The sequence below is a fragment of the Kogia breviceps genome, chromosome 5 (genome assembly GCF_026419965.1).
Source record: "Kogia breviceps isolate mKogBre1 chromosome 5, mKogBre1 haplotype 1, whole genome shotgun sequence".
Taxonomy (NCBI): domain Eukaryota; kingdom Metazoa; phylum Chordata; class Mammalia; order Artiodactyla; family Physeteridae; genus Kogia; species Kogia breviceps.
Window position 1 is genome coordinate 13,216,788 of NC_081314.1, and position 12,969 is coordinate 13,229,756.

The window sequence follows — 12,969 nt, forward strand, 5'->3', positions numbered from 1 at the left end:
GTTAAGAATCCGAATCTGCCTGCCAGTGCAGGGACGTGGGTTTGGTCCCCTGTCCGGGAAGATCCCACGTGCCGCGGAGCAACTAAGCCCATGCGCCACAATTACTGAGCCTGAGCTCTAGAGCCCGTGAGCCACAGTTGCTGAGCCAGCGTGCCACAACTACTGAATCCTGCGCGCCTAGAGCCCGTGCTCCACAACAAGAGAAGCCACTGCAATGAGAAGCCCATGCACCGCAACAAAGAATAGCCCCCGCTCACCGCAACTAGAGAAAGCCCGCGCGCAGCAACGAAGACCCAACACAGCCAAACATAAATAAATAATTTATATATATATATATATATACATGCATATATATATATGCATATATATATGCATATATATATATGCATGTATATATATATATATAAAGGAAGTGGTGCTAAGGATTTCAGATGAAAATCAATTGAGACTAAATAAATAAATAAATTAAAAAAAATGATGTTACTTACAATATTAGTAGCAATGTCAAAAGCCAAATGCCAATGCTGACCATAACTATGGAATTTGTTTTCATCAACATCTTGACTTGCCACACTTTTCCTAAGTGGCCCAAACCATTTCACATATATTACCTTACTTATTCTGACAGAATATTCTGACAGAATCTCAGTTTTACATTTTTTAAAAATACCATTTTGGAAGCGAGAGGAAGCTGTAAAATTCTGATGAAAACCAGAGGCTTGAGTTAAAAACAAAACCCTGAAGTCTTCAGTGTGGTGTTTTCCAACTGCGTCCTTAACAAGAAGTCAGGGGATTTCAGCATGAGAAATTACAAAGCCCCATTACTGTGAATTCTTAGCTTTGGTGTCTGTGACATGGCCTGATTGCAAAATCCTCCAAAGGGAGTAACAGGACATTCATAATGCTGACCCAGAGCAAGAGGGAAGCTTGTACTTCTGTGCCATGAAAAGTATAAAACCTCTGGGGTTAAAAATAACCAACTGGTCCAGGCACTGCCTATGTCTGCCAGTTGTGCCCAGACCACATCTGTGTATCACAAATCAACAGGGATGACCTAAGCTCTGAAAAGACTATGAGGCCCCAGATTTGAAATCTACCCCTCATAGGGAATTAAGAACGGAAAAAAAAATTATATATATATAAAACGGAATCACTTTTCTATACACCAGAAACTACCCCAACATTGTAAATTAATTATACTTCAACAAAAAAATTTTAATAAAATAAAATATAAAATTATAAGTTAAGGAAGCTCAAGAAAGTCGAACTTTCCCCATAATGTCTACTTTGACCCTTTTTTGAAAATGTCAAAGATCAAAGTATTTACAAAGTGTGTATTTGTTACCCCTGCCTTGCTGGTGGGTCCCTGGTGTCACCCAATGTGCTGTACCAGTTCCCTGTGGAGGGTTGGTGTTGGCGGCAGTGAAATTTTGATTTGGCGGCTGCACTCCTCTCTCTGCCATGCTAGGCAGCTAGACATTAAAAATCAGCAGGTTGACCCCAGCTAACCCCTTCTACACACACTCATTTGTCAATTCCTGCATACTTAGTGCTTTGAGGAGTCATTATCACATGGCAGTTGAAATGAACAAGCTATGACTAAGAAGTCTCCCCAGTGAATGGACCCTGACTCCTTTTCCTCCTTGACCATGGCCTTTGGCCCTGCCCTTCCTGGCAGACTCCTTTAGGCTTGTACATGCAGCAACAGATCGTCCCCACTTGGCTCCAGCTTTTGAAACTTGGTACTTGTTCTCAACTTACTCCTCCTGGCTGCTCCCTTGTTACAGGCACTGTACTCTCCCGTTCAAGCTGGTCTTATCTTTAGTTTACTCTGTTGGCCCAGCCAGCTCTGTCTGCTCAGTAGACACTTCTGGGACCCACCAAACCAAGAAAATGGACTTTCAAAGGTTGAAGCACTTTTGCAATAAGTAACTTGTTCTTCTACTCCACTCCTCCTTAGCCCACTCCAGATGTGAGGGGGCTGGGCAGAGGCGAGGCAGCAGTAATAGGAGATGAGGCCAGACGTTAGGCTCCATGAGAGCCTGAGAGCTGTGTTAAACCAGCCAGTAACTGGCCTTCCCTCACAATGGACAATGTATATTCTTCGGGGTGTGGGTGTGAGTGCCAGAAATGTCAAGTCCAGGGGTAAAATATAATCAGAAACCAGACTGTGTAGTCAGATATTGACAACAAAACTAGAGAAGTAGGTACCAGGCAGCTCAGGCAAGGACTGGAGTCCATTTTTATAGTGTGTGCTGTTGAAGTGAGCACATATAGTCCATTTTTATTGGAGGTCTTTATGATGCCTTGGGACCATCATAAAGGCACCACCATATGGTTTCTGATATTTACCAGTGAGGGGGATACTGCACTAAGACCAACAATGGTGAAAAGGCTACATAAAATATCAAATTAGTTCAGGGTTCTTCAGACAGGGCTTATAACCTTACCACTCATTATTTCAGTAAATGTTTTGCAACTTCTCCTGAAAAGAAAAAGCTAGAATTATATATCAAATCCTTTGGGGAGCATTAATCTCCCCAGCCAGAGCCATTTTAGTCTGCTTTCTGCATGTTTCTCTAATAACTTGATTTGAAGATCCCATCTTGTCAGGAATTCCCTCCACTACCTCCCAATATTAAAAAAGTATGCCAAGATCTGGAGGAGGGTAGCTTCCCAACACCCCCAAGAGCAGATAGAACCATGAGTTAAAGAAACCATGAGCTTTCCTAGTGACCACTGGTGGAACAGAATTCTGTTGGACAATTCCAAACAACCACGACTAGACCCAGGACCAGGAAACTTAGCCAGAATGGTCCTAGACTAAGAGGACCTTGGGGGGGGGGGGGAAGAATGTGCTTCGTGGTTCACTGGCCACTGGTGGCTTGATGGTGCTCGTGTAAATGCTTAGGGTCAGAATGGACCGAGGCATCTTGAAAAATCTCACCCACTGCTCCTTGCCCACTCTTTACCTAAGAGTGTCTGTTAGAGAATTCTAAATATCTGATCACTGTTTATTTCTCCCACTGCTTCATTCTGCTGTCCTATCCTTGAGCATCTCTAAGTTCCTTATTATGCTGTGCCAGAGAGGACTACCTCTTTTCTCCAGAAGCTCTCCTGAGCTGTCACTGGCAAGTGGCTGCTCCCCACACCAGGGACTACATTTCCCAGACCTCTTTGCAGTCAGATGTGGTCATGTGACCAGCATTTTAGCCAATAGAGTATGAGTAGAAGTGTTGTGCACCACTTCCAGGCAGGGGCCAGGAAAGTCTCCACATGCACATTTTCACACTCTTTTTTTCCTCCTCCACTGGGAAGTGGAAACAATCCCAGGTGACCTTGGAAACCACATACTGCAGAAGGCGGAGCCTCTCTCAACCCATGTCTCTGAATGAATGCATGAAAGAGAGTTGCCCCACCAACCTCTACTGTTACAAGACCAAGAAAGAAACTTCTATTATGTTTGAGTCATTATACATTTTTCAGTCTATTACAGCAATTAGCCTATCTTAACTATTCCTATTACCCTCTCTGATACAGCTGTTATCATTGTGTGCAGAAGTCCTTGTGCCTTCTCTCCTTTCCTTAAACCTTACTGCAAAGCAAAAGAATAGATTTAGTAAACTAAATTTAAGCAGCCATTAGGGACTAATGACACTCACCAAATTAATGGTCACAGCATTCAGCTCTTACAGCCAGAAGAAGAGTGGTTTAGCAGAGCCTCACTTCAAGACAGCCTGATATATGAAAATAAAACAAAAAGTAAAATGTAAGACCTACAAGACAGATATATTGGTGTGCCACGGTTAATTTCCAAAGGGTGTTTTCCGTTTATAAAGAAATCCGTCACTCTTTTTCAGTAAGCAACAAGCTTCCCTATTGCATTCATAACATAAGATACATTTTTAAATACCCTCCCACCCCATCATTATAAAACTGAATTTATAAAGAACAATTCTTTGCTAAGTAAGCTGTACAAAGACTAGATAATGACTCAGGAGATGACTTTGGAAGCCAGGAGAACTGGGTATGATTTCTGTATCTGTGTGCTCTGCAGTTCTTATGTACACGTTAAAACTTTTCTCTTGGGAATTTAACTCTCTTGGGTAGAAAGCTTCCAGAGCTCGTAAAATTATAGGCTATGCAAAAACTTAAGATTTCTTTAGGTGAAATTAAAACAGACACCAAAGATACATTATAATCTGTCTTTGTGTTTAACATCATCCCAGATGGGATGGCACATGTAGGAATGAAAATAAGCTCTCTGTAAACAGGGCAGTGAGGCAGTGGAGGTGTACACACCAGAACCACCACAGGCAACCTGAAACATGCTGGGTAAAGGCAGCTGCTTGTGGTCGTTTTCTTACCAGAGCTGCCATCTTTTAACAGGTTAGTTGCGAAAATACCATTTGACGGCATAGGGCACGTATTTGCCTAGAACAGGGTTTATTTTTGTGTCTGATTACTTAGTATAAGATCCAGGAAGCAAATAGTTTAGAACTGAACAAACATTCTGGCCGTCCAAAACAGAGCACTACGGCAGAAGAAGGAAGAGGAAACAAAACAAGAGGAGTGACGGGGTGGAAGGCACGATGTGGGCCATTTTCCCTAGAATTCAGCCTTAGTGTGTGTGTGTGTGTGTGTGTGTGTGTGTGTATACACAGATACACACATACAGATAGATAGATATATATATATTTTTTTTTTTTTTTCCGAGTGGAAACGCATTCTTGTCTGGTCCTGTGGAAAAGAAAAAGATCAGAGAGATCCCTTTGGTGCCGTATTCGGAGGGTGTCCCAGACGCAGCCCCCATTCCCTCCCTCCGGGCTGGGGCCTGCCAGGCACAGATGTCAGAGAACAAGATGGCGCCCCACAGTGAAGGGTGCTGAGTGAGGGGGTCTGGGGGGTGGCCTTCACTTACTCGGAGGCGCTGGCTCCTCTGAAACCCAGACGCTGCCAACTGCCTGGACTCAGGAGTTATAACCGCCTTCTTGCTCTGGGTTCTTCACTTCTTGTCGAGATCAGCTCCACATATCTTTCTGATGATGTCACCCATTCTGAATTCCTACATTTTGAAAGTTGATCTATAAGTAAAACCTTCCGTGAGGCTTAAAAAAAAAAGCAGCAGCAGCAGCAGCAGAAAAGAAAAGAAAGGTGTGCTGTGGGGCGATGGAGAGGAGGAGGAGGAGAGAGGCAGTTGCCTCCTTATTTTGAGGTTTGCTGCAGCCTGCGAGTGTCACTCCCCAGCCAGTTTCCTGGCTGCAGAGGGAGGCCAGTGGCCGGGCGTGGGTGACGTCAGGGCCAGGCCTGAGTCATCGCCAGTGGCCGGTCTGCCCTGCCACTCGGAAGGGGACAAAAGGAATCTTTGATGTCCAGAGGCCCTCCTCTCGGGACACTCGCCTGGACGAGCAGCAGGCCAGAACATTCCTGCCGCCTCCCCACCCCCGGCTGCCCTTCCTACTTCCGGAACCATCCCAGGCAGATTCAGCAAGGCCTCCCCAAGGGACATCGCCCTCCTGCATGGCAGAGGCACGGCCGCTCTCTGTCAAGGAAGAAGCAGGGGAGGGTATTTCTCTGGGGATTTCTCACCTTACCCTCCGGCATCCCCCCGCTTCCCTGTGGTACCACCTTACCCAGGGAGTTGCCGTGGTACTCAAAGAGATCTGGAAAGGTGGCAAGTGCTCTTGTCACCCACCCTGGGCAGCAAGCAGTGCTCAGTGTCTAGTCTCTGCCTTCGTACCATGACCCTGGGCCTCCGCTCTCTGCTCTCTGGGTACCAGTGTGAGCTTGTACATCCTGGATTGAAGGGGGCCCCTCTCTTTAAGAGGGTATTTATATCTCAGTGCCTGCCACGGGGCACAGTAAACGCATGATGTATGAGTGGGTGATCATTTTAAAATAAAATAGTAAAGAACATGTAGCGAATACTTGCCGTGAATGTTGGAGCCTCTGTGCTAAGTGTTTTAGAGATTATTTCGTTTATTTTTATCATGGCAAAGCTATGAGGTAGGTACTATGATTATTCCTAGTTCTACAGATGAGGTGCTCAGAGAGATTAAGACACTTCTCTAAAGTCTCATAGCTAGTTAGCGGCGGAGTCTGCATCATCTGATCTCAAATCCTGTGTTCTCAACCATGATGCTGAGTGGCTGAGCGAATGAATGAATATTGACCAAGGGTAGCCTGTCCAGGTGAGGGGAAATGAGGGTAATGATGGGGCTTGAAACCAAATCCCATGAGGAAATAGTGGAGCAATTAGGGATGATCTGTTTAGGGTAGTAGCCCTCAAGCTCTTTTGATGGGTCCACACCACGTCTGAGCTTGGGTACTCAAAGTGGCCAGGGGGATGGGGCAGGGGGCGGGCAATTCTGGTGGGGTTCAAGTGGCGGTGCAGAGCTAGAACCAGAAGACAAAGCTAGGGAGGTCTGGTGGTGCGTGGTGGCTGCAGTGTCTGAGAGCACAGTGGACAGGGCAGCTCAGAGGAGCCAGGCTCAGACTTGTCTTTACTGCCCCCTGGCCTCAGGGGTGTGGGTGGGAGGGTGAGTGCAGCTAAAGGCACAAGCCTGCGGCACACGTGAGACGATGGGGAAGAATGACACGAGAGCTGTTCAAAGACCCCAAGACTTGGAGAAAGAACTGGAACTGCCATGTGGTTTCAAAGCACCAGGAGGGGCTGGAAGTGACAGGAAACGGAGCTGGACCTGACAACGGCAGTCACTGCCCTGAGCGCTGCCCTACCAAGAATCAGCTGCCTTTCTGGGACGTAGTGAGAGTCCCGTCCGTGGCTGTACTCAAGCTAAGGCTAGGAGGGCTGGCAAGAGGAGAACATCCATTTATGGGGGTATCTGGGACCTGGATAAGAATGACCTTGGAGGTACCTTCTCCCACTATGGTTCATGATTCTGTGGTTTATAATACTTTTCCATAATTCCAAGAGGAAGATAAAAGTCAGGACTTTCCAGCCCCTTGTGGCAGTGGGCAGAGAGGTTCTGGCCTCCTCAATGATGGCACTCCGCAGCTCTCCTTTCCACTGTGGGGCAGGGTGTCTGGTCACGGGATCCTTCTCCTGGGCTCAGGAAATCAATCCCTCTGATCGTTGGGGACGTTGTTACTTTGCTCCTGGGACGGCTGCCAGGTGCCACTCTGAGGACTTACACTTGTGCTGTGGGGTCTGACTCCCCAGGCAGGAGGAATTAGCAGAGGTGAGTTTCAGAAGAGAGAAAGCCACATGCTTTGGATCAAGGCAGCAGCAACCCGGGTCACTGTCAGTGTCCGCACAGAGCCTGACCTTGGGCTGAGGAGAGCGCTTTAAGTTCCAAGCATTTCTGGCAAAGACTTGTTGATTCTTTTCTTCTCTCTGCAGAAAATGCCCCTGGGCACCTCCCTGCTGTTTCCCCAAAGGCTCCATGGCCTTGCTTGCTTCATATACACGGGTATTTATTTCTCCAATTAGAGGAACGGAGGCTGATATTTTTTTTTCAGTCTACCTTGTGGGACCAGGATAATGTGAAGAGAAAGATACAGCAAAGAAGGAGAAATGATGAATAAGCTTAAGTGAGACGCAGCTCCTTGCATTGTATGCTCTGGGGTTGATTCTAACAGTGAGGGTAAAATCAGAGAACTGGGCAAAACATCTATATGAGGACACAGAGATGTAAATACAGTGACACCCCTAACCTCTACGCCATCTGGAGAACGCTCCTCTTTGGTACAACAAATGCAGTTATATACTGGAAATTTAAAAAACAACAAAAAAGACTTAGAAGACTTGTCTGTACTTGCTGCCTCCAATTTTTCTCATCTCAATCACTTTTTAAAAAACAATTTATTATTATGGTATAATTTATATGCCCTAAAGTTAACCCACTTACAGTGTACAAGTCAATGGATTTTAGTCTATTTATAGAAGTGTGTGATCCATAACCTCACGTTAGAAACATTTTTATCACCCCAAAAAGAAACCTTGTGCCCACTAGCAGTCATTCCTCATTTTGCCTCCACCTCCCTGCAGTCCTGGGCAAACATTAATCTCTCTGTCTCTGTAGATTTGCCTCTTCTGGACACTTCATATAAATGGAATCATGCAATATGTGGCCTTTTGTGTCTGGCTTCTTTCATTCAGCATAATGTTCTTAAGGTTTGCCCATGTGGTAGAGTATATCACTACTTCATTCCTTTTTATGCCTAAATAATATTCCATTGTGTAGCTATAGCCACATTTTGTTTACCCGTACATCAGCTGATGAACACATTGTTTTCATTTTTGGCTGTTACAAATCGTGTTGCCATGAACATTTGAGTACAAGTTTTTGTGTGGACATATGTTTTCATGTCTCTTGGGTGGATACCAAGGAGTGGAATTGCTGGGTCATAAGGTAACTCTATGTTTAACATTTTGAAAAACTGTCAAACTGTTTTCCAAAGAGCTGTACCATTTCACATTCCCATCAGTGATGTGTGAGAGCTCTGATTTCTTCACATCCTCACCAACAATCTTATTGTCTGTGTTTTAGATTCTAGCCATCCTACTAGGTGTGATGTAGTATCTCATTCTGGTTTCGATTTGCATTACCCTAATGACTAATGATGTTGAGTATCTTTTCATGAACTTATTGGCCATTTGTATACCTTCCTTGGAGAATTAGACAATTCAAATCCTTTATTAATTTTTTAATTAAATTATTTGTCTTTTTATTTTTTACTTGTAGGGGTTCTTTATATATTCTAGATACAAAGCCTTTGTCAGCTATATGTTTTACAAATACATCTCCCCGTCTGTAGGTTTTTCATTTTCTTTATGGTAGTCTTTGAAGGAGAAAAAAATTTTAACTTTGATGAAATCCAACTTATCTATCCTCTCTTTTATCATTTGTGCTTTTGGTGTCACATCTGAGAAACTGTTGTCTAACCCAAGGTCATAAAGATTTACATCTGGGCTTCCCTGATGGTGCAGTGGTTGAGAACCCGCCTGCCGATGCAGGGGACACGGGTTCGTGCCCCGGTCCGGGAAGATCCCACATGCCGCGGAGCGGCTGAGCCTATGAGCCACGGCGGCTGCGCCTGCGCGTCTGGAGCCTGCGCTCCGCAACGGGAGAGACCACAACAGTGAGAAGCCCGCGTAACGCAAAAAAAAAAAAAAAAAGATTACATCTGAGTTTTCTAAGAGTTTTATAGTTTTAGTTCTTACGTTTAGGTCTATGATTCACTTGAAGTTAATTTTCATGTAAGGTAGGGATCCAAATTCATTCTTTGCACATGGATATCCAGTTGTTCCAGAAACGTTTGTTGAAAAGACTATTCTCACAAGAATTCTGTATATCTAAAACTGATCGAGAATTTTAAAAGTTATTTAAATATAGTCTATTCTTTCCCCCAACGAATTGTCTTGACCCCTTTGTCAAATCTCAACTGACCACAAATATTAGTTTATTTCTGGACTCTTAATTCTGTTCCACTGATCTAGATGTCTGTTCTTACACAAGCACCACACTGTTTTGATTACTGTAGCTTCATAAAAAGTTTGGAAATTCAGAAGTATGAGTCTACCAACTTTATTCTTTTTCACAGTTGTTTTGGCTATCCTGGATCCCTTGCATTTCCATACGATTTTCAGGATTATCTTTTCAATTTCTGCAAAAAATCCAGCTGGGATTTTGATGGAGAATGTGTTCTACCTATAGATCAACCCGGGGAGTATTTTCCCAAATTTATTACTTGTATGAGTTTAATGTTACTTAGCCTATACCAGCCTCCTTTTCTAGTCTGAAAAAAAAAAAAAAAAACCCAAAACCAAAAAACACCACCACCTCATGGGTTTGTAATGTGGATTAAATAAGATAGTGCTTATGTAACCCTATTAAGACCATGACACACCTGGGCCAGTGTCAGGATGATGTTATAGTCTGAGAAATCCAGCCCAGTCACCAAAAAGTAACTTCAAGTTAACTTATATTCAATACTTGCATTTCTCAAACATCATACAGAGTCCCCTGCAATTCTTCTTAACAGCCTTTTCCCCCTCATATCCAAGCCCTTTATACCCCACAGCTTTAGCCTCCCCTTCTTTCTCCCAAGCTCCCTACAAAGCTTTTTCTCCAGCCCTAACCAGTGTTCTTCCAGTCCCTCTACTTCTGTCCAGTTCTTCTGATGGGGCAGGAAAACAAACTGAACAGGCGAAGCCAGAACTATTCTTATTGAGCAGGAAGAAAGGAAAATCAGGGAGCACTCAAGCTTAATTTTTGTCCCACCACTCATATAAAGTGTTTAGTGCAATGTCTGATGTATAAGAAGGGCTCAATAAAGGTAGGGGTTTTATTTTTTGTGGTGGTGGTGATTACACCACGCCCATCCAGACTTTACGTTAATGGTGTGGGGTTTAGATCAGGTCATCTGAGAATCGAGCCTGGAGGCTACTGCTCAGTGGCCCATCCTCACTCATTTAGGTGAATTGGGGATTTTTGCTCTTTTTTCTTCCTCCTCAAAGAATCAGCCCCTAGAAAAATGTAAAAAGTTCATATTTGAGGCTCCCTGAGTCATGTTTGGGGGCCGTATCTCTGTTTCTTCCCTTAGCCAGCACCAGGACCCTATCTTTCCTCCTCTTCTCCCATGAAAACTTCTGGTACAATGCTTTTAAAACTGGAAGTCAAGACCCACTGTCTATTGTGTCAAAACGAGCATTGGTTTCCAGTGATAGAATAAAAGGAAACAGAATAGAAAATTTCCAAGTGCAGTACATGAAAGACTTCTGTTTCAGTTTTATAACGTGTGTGAGCTGGGTCTCTCTGTGAAACCTATTTCTTACTGTGGTTCAGGGTTTTTACAAAGTTTAAAAATCAGTGTTGGAGTAGATTTTTTTAAAATTAATTAATTCAGTAATTTTTGGCTGCATTGGGTCTTTGTTGCTGCGTGCGGGCTTTCCCTAGTTGCGGGGAGCAGGGGCCACTCTTCACTGCACCGCGCAGGCTTCTCATTGCGGTGGCTTCTCTTGATGTGGAGCATGGGGCTCTAGGCGCACGGGCTTCAGTAGTTGTGGCACGTGGGCTCAGTAGCTATGGCACGTGGGCTTAGTTGCTCCGTGGCACGTGGGATCTTCCCGGACCAGGGCTCGAACCCGTGTCCCCTGCATTGGCAGGCGGATTCTTAACCACTGTGCCACCAGGGAAGTACCCTGGACTAGATTTTTCACTATCACTAAGGTGTTTAAATATCTCATAAGAGCGTAAAGTAACACCCCTCCAAGAGGCCTGTTCATTTTGATGGGGATTGAAACCTTATGTCCTGTCAGTAGTAAAAGATTTGGGGACATTGAGGCATTTTCCTGTCATTTATAACATTTTTGATGGAGGAATATCTTCTGTAACCTTGTTTGGACCTACCCTCACCCAGTCCCCTCCCCCCATCCTCCACCCCCGACAGGCTACCTCTTAGCTATCACCTCTTCTCACTCCCACAGTGTCTGCAAATCCACACCCTGAACTTGCGTGGTGGTTTCTATTTTTCAGAACTCTTTCACCTACTCCATCTCATTTGATTCTCACAACTATTCCATGAAGTCGACAGGTCAGATCCAAATCTATGCTTGACCATTTAACTCAGTCTTTAACCTTAAGTAAGTAACTTCTCAGCCTATCTCCTCAGCTCTCTTATACATAACCAGAAAGGTTAAGAGACTTGGCCAACATCACACAGCCTGGAAGTGGCAGGACCAGGAAGAGAACTAGATCTTTCACCTTTTAGCCTCATTGTTCCACAGACTCTCCTCGTGGAGATGCACAGCTTCTTTTTGGGGGTATGATTCATCTAACTGCCTTACAAAGAATGTTGAAAAAGTAAAGAACATTTTGCACTCTTCCACCATATCTAAAACAACGACTTTTATGGCACAAATCACAAGACAAATAGCTCTTCATGCCTCGTGGTTAAGGGTTATCACTCTCAACATCAAAGGCTATTTATTAAAGGCTGGGGCGTTGGGAACCAACGGCAAAGTCCAAGGAGGAGGGGCAAACAAGTTCCCCCAGGGCTCTGTTTTGGCCTTTGTATTGCAGAGTGCTCCCCCTAGTGGCTCTGGAGGAAAACAGCTTCTGGAAAGCACATTTCCAGATTCCATCCATGTTGATGCCATCAGGGAATGCTGGTGCTTCAAGGGAGCGCGGAGAGCACTTGGTTCAAGGTCTCCCGTCACTGATGAGAAATTGAGGACTAGAGCAGTGGTTCTCATCCAGGGTCATTCTGCCCCCAGGGGACATTTGGCAACGTCTGTAGACATTATTGGCTGTTTTTTGGTTGGGGCTGGGGGGATGTTACTGTCAGGGATACGTAGAAGCCAGGGATGCTGCTAAACACCCTACAATACACAGGAAAGCTCCCCCATACCCCCAACAAAGACTTATCCGGCCCCAAATGTCAACAGTGCTGAGGTGGATTAGAGAAATGGTGTGACCCTCCCAAGAACTTGCATTTTTTTCCTCCCCCACCCCCGCCCCTCGCCCCAGCTTTACTGAGATATAATTGACACATAAACAAAGACTTGGCAGCTTATTCACAGCTTTTGACAGCTCAGGCTAAGTGCTCTCATTCATTCCTTTTAAAGTGTTTTTATTAGAATTGAGAAAAATTCCAAAGCAATACATGCTTATAATTAAAAGCAATGTAATAAAAGATATTGGACCACGCTTTCACCTAATCAATGTTAACATCCTTAGTGGTTTATTAGGTGGGACTATATTAAAATGCCAACTTGAGATCATTTTTGACTTACAAAAATGGCAATGTCCTGTGGTAATACTTAAGATATTCATGGGACTTCCCTGGTGGTCCAGGGGTTAAGACTCCATGCCTCCACTGCAGGGGACGCTGGTTCGATCCCTGGTCAGGGAACTAAGATCCCGCATGCTGAGAGGCCAAAATAAATAAATAAATAAAAGATCTGTAAAACAATCGTATTTAAAAAAAAGATATTCATCCACT

The 12,969-nt window shown here is 44.4% G+C and overlaps 1 protein-coding gene and 1 long non-coding RNA gene across 6 annotated transcripts in view; one reads left to right on the forward strand and one right to left on the reverse strand.

Annotated features, from left to right (window-relative positions):
• The window catches only part of ZBTB38 (zinc finger and BTB domain containing 38), a 104,778-nt gene extending 99,505 nt beyond the window's left edge, over positions 1-5,273 (reverse strand). For 2 of the 5 annotated variants that reach the window (XR_010840617.1, XR_010840619.1), the window contains exons 1-2: positions 4,922-5,250; positions 3,663-3,737 (exon numbers count right to left, since the gene is read on the reverse strand). The gene's annotated coding sequence lies outside the window, so the exon portion shown is untranslated. Of the gene's footprint in view, positions 1-3,662; positions 3,738-4,921 lie in introns of all 5 variants that reach the window. The other 3 variants (XM_059064930.2, XM_059064928.2, XM_059064927.2) reach the window with 2 other exon arrangements.
• The window catches only part of LOC136794222 (uncharacterized), a 44,298-nt gene that overhangs the window by 14,967 nt on the left and 16,362 nt on the right, over positions 1-12,969 (forward strand). The window lies entirely within an intron of this gene.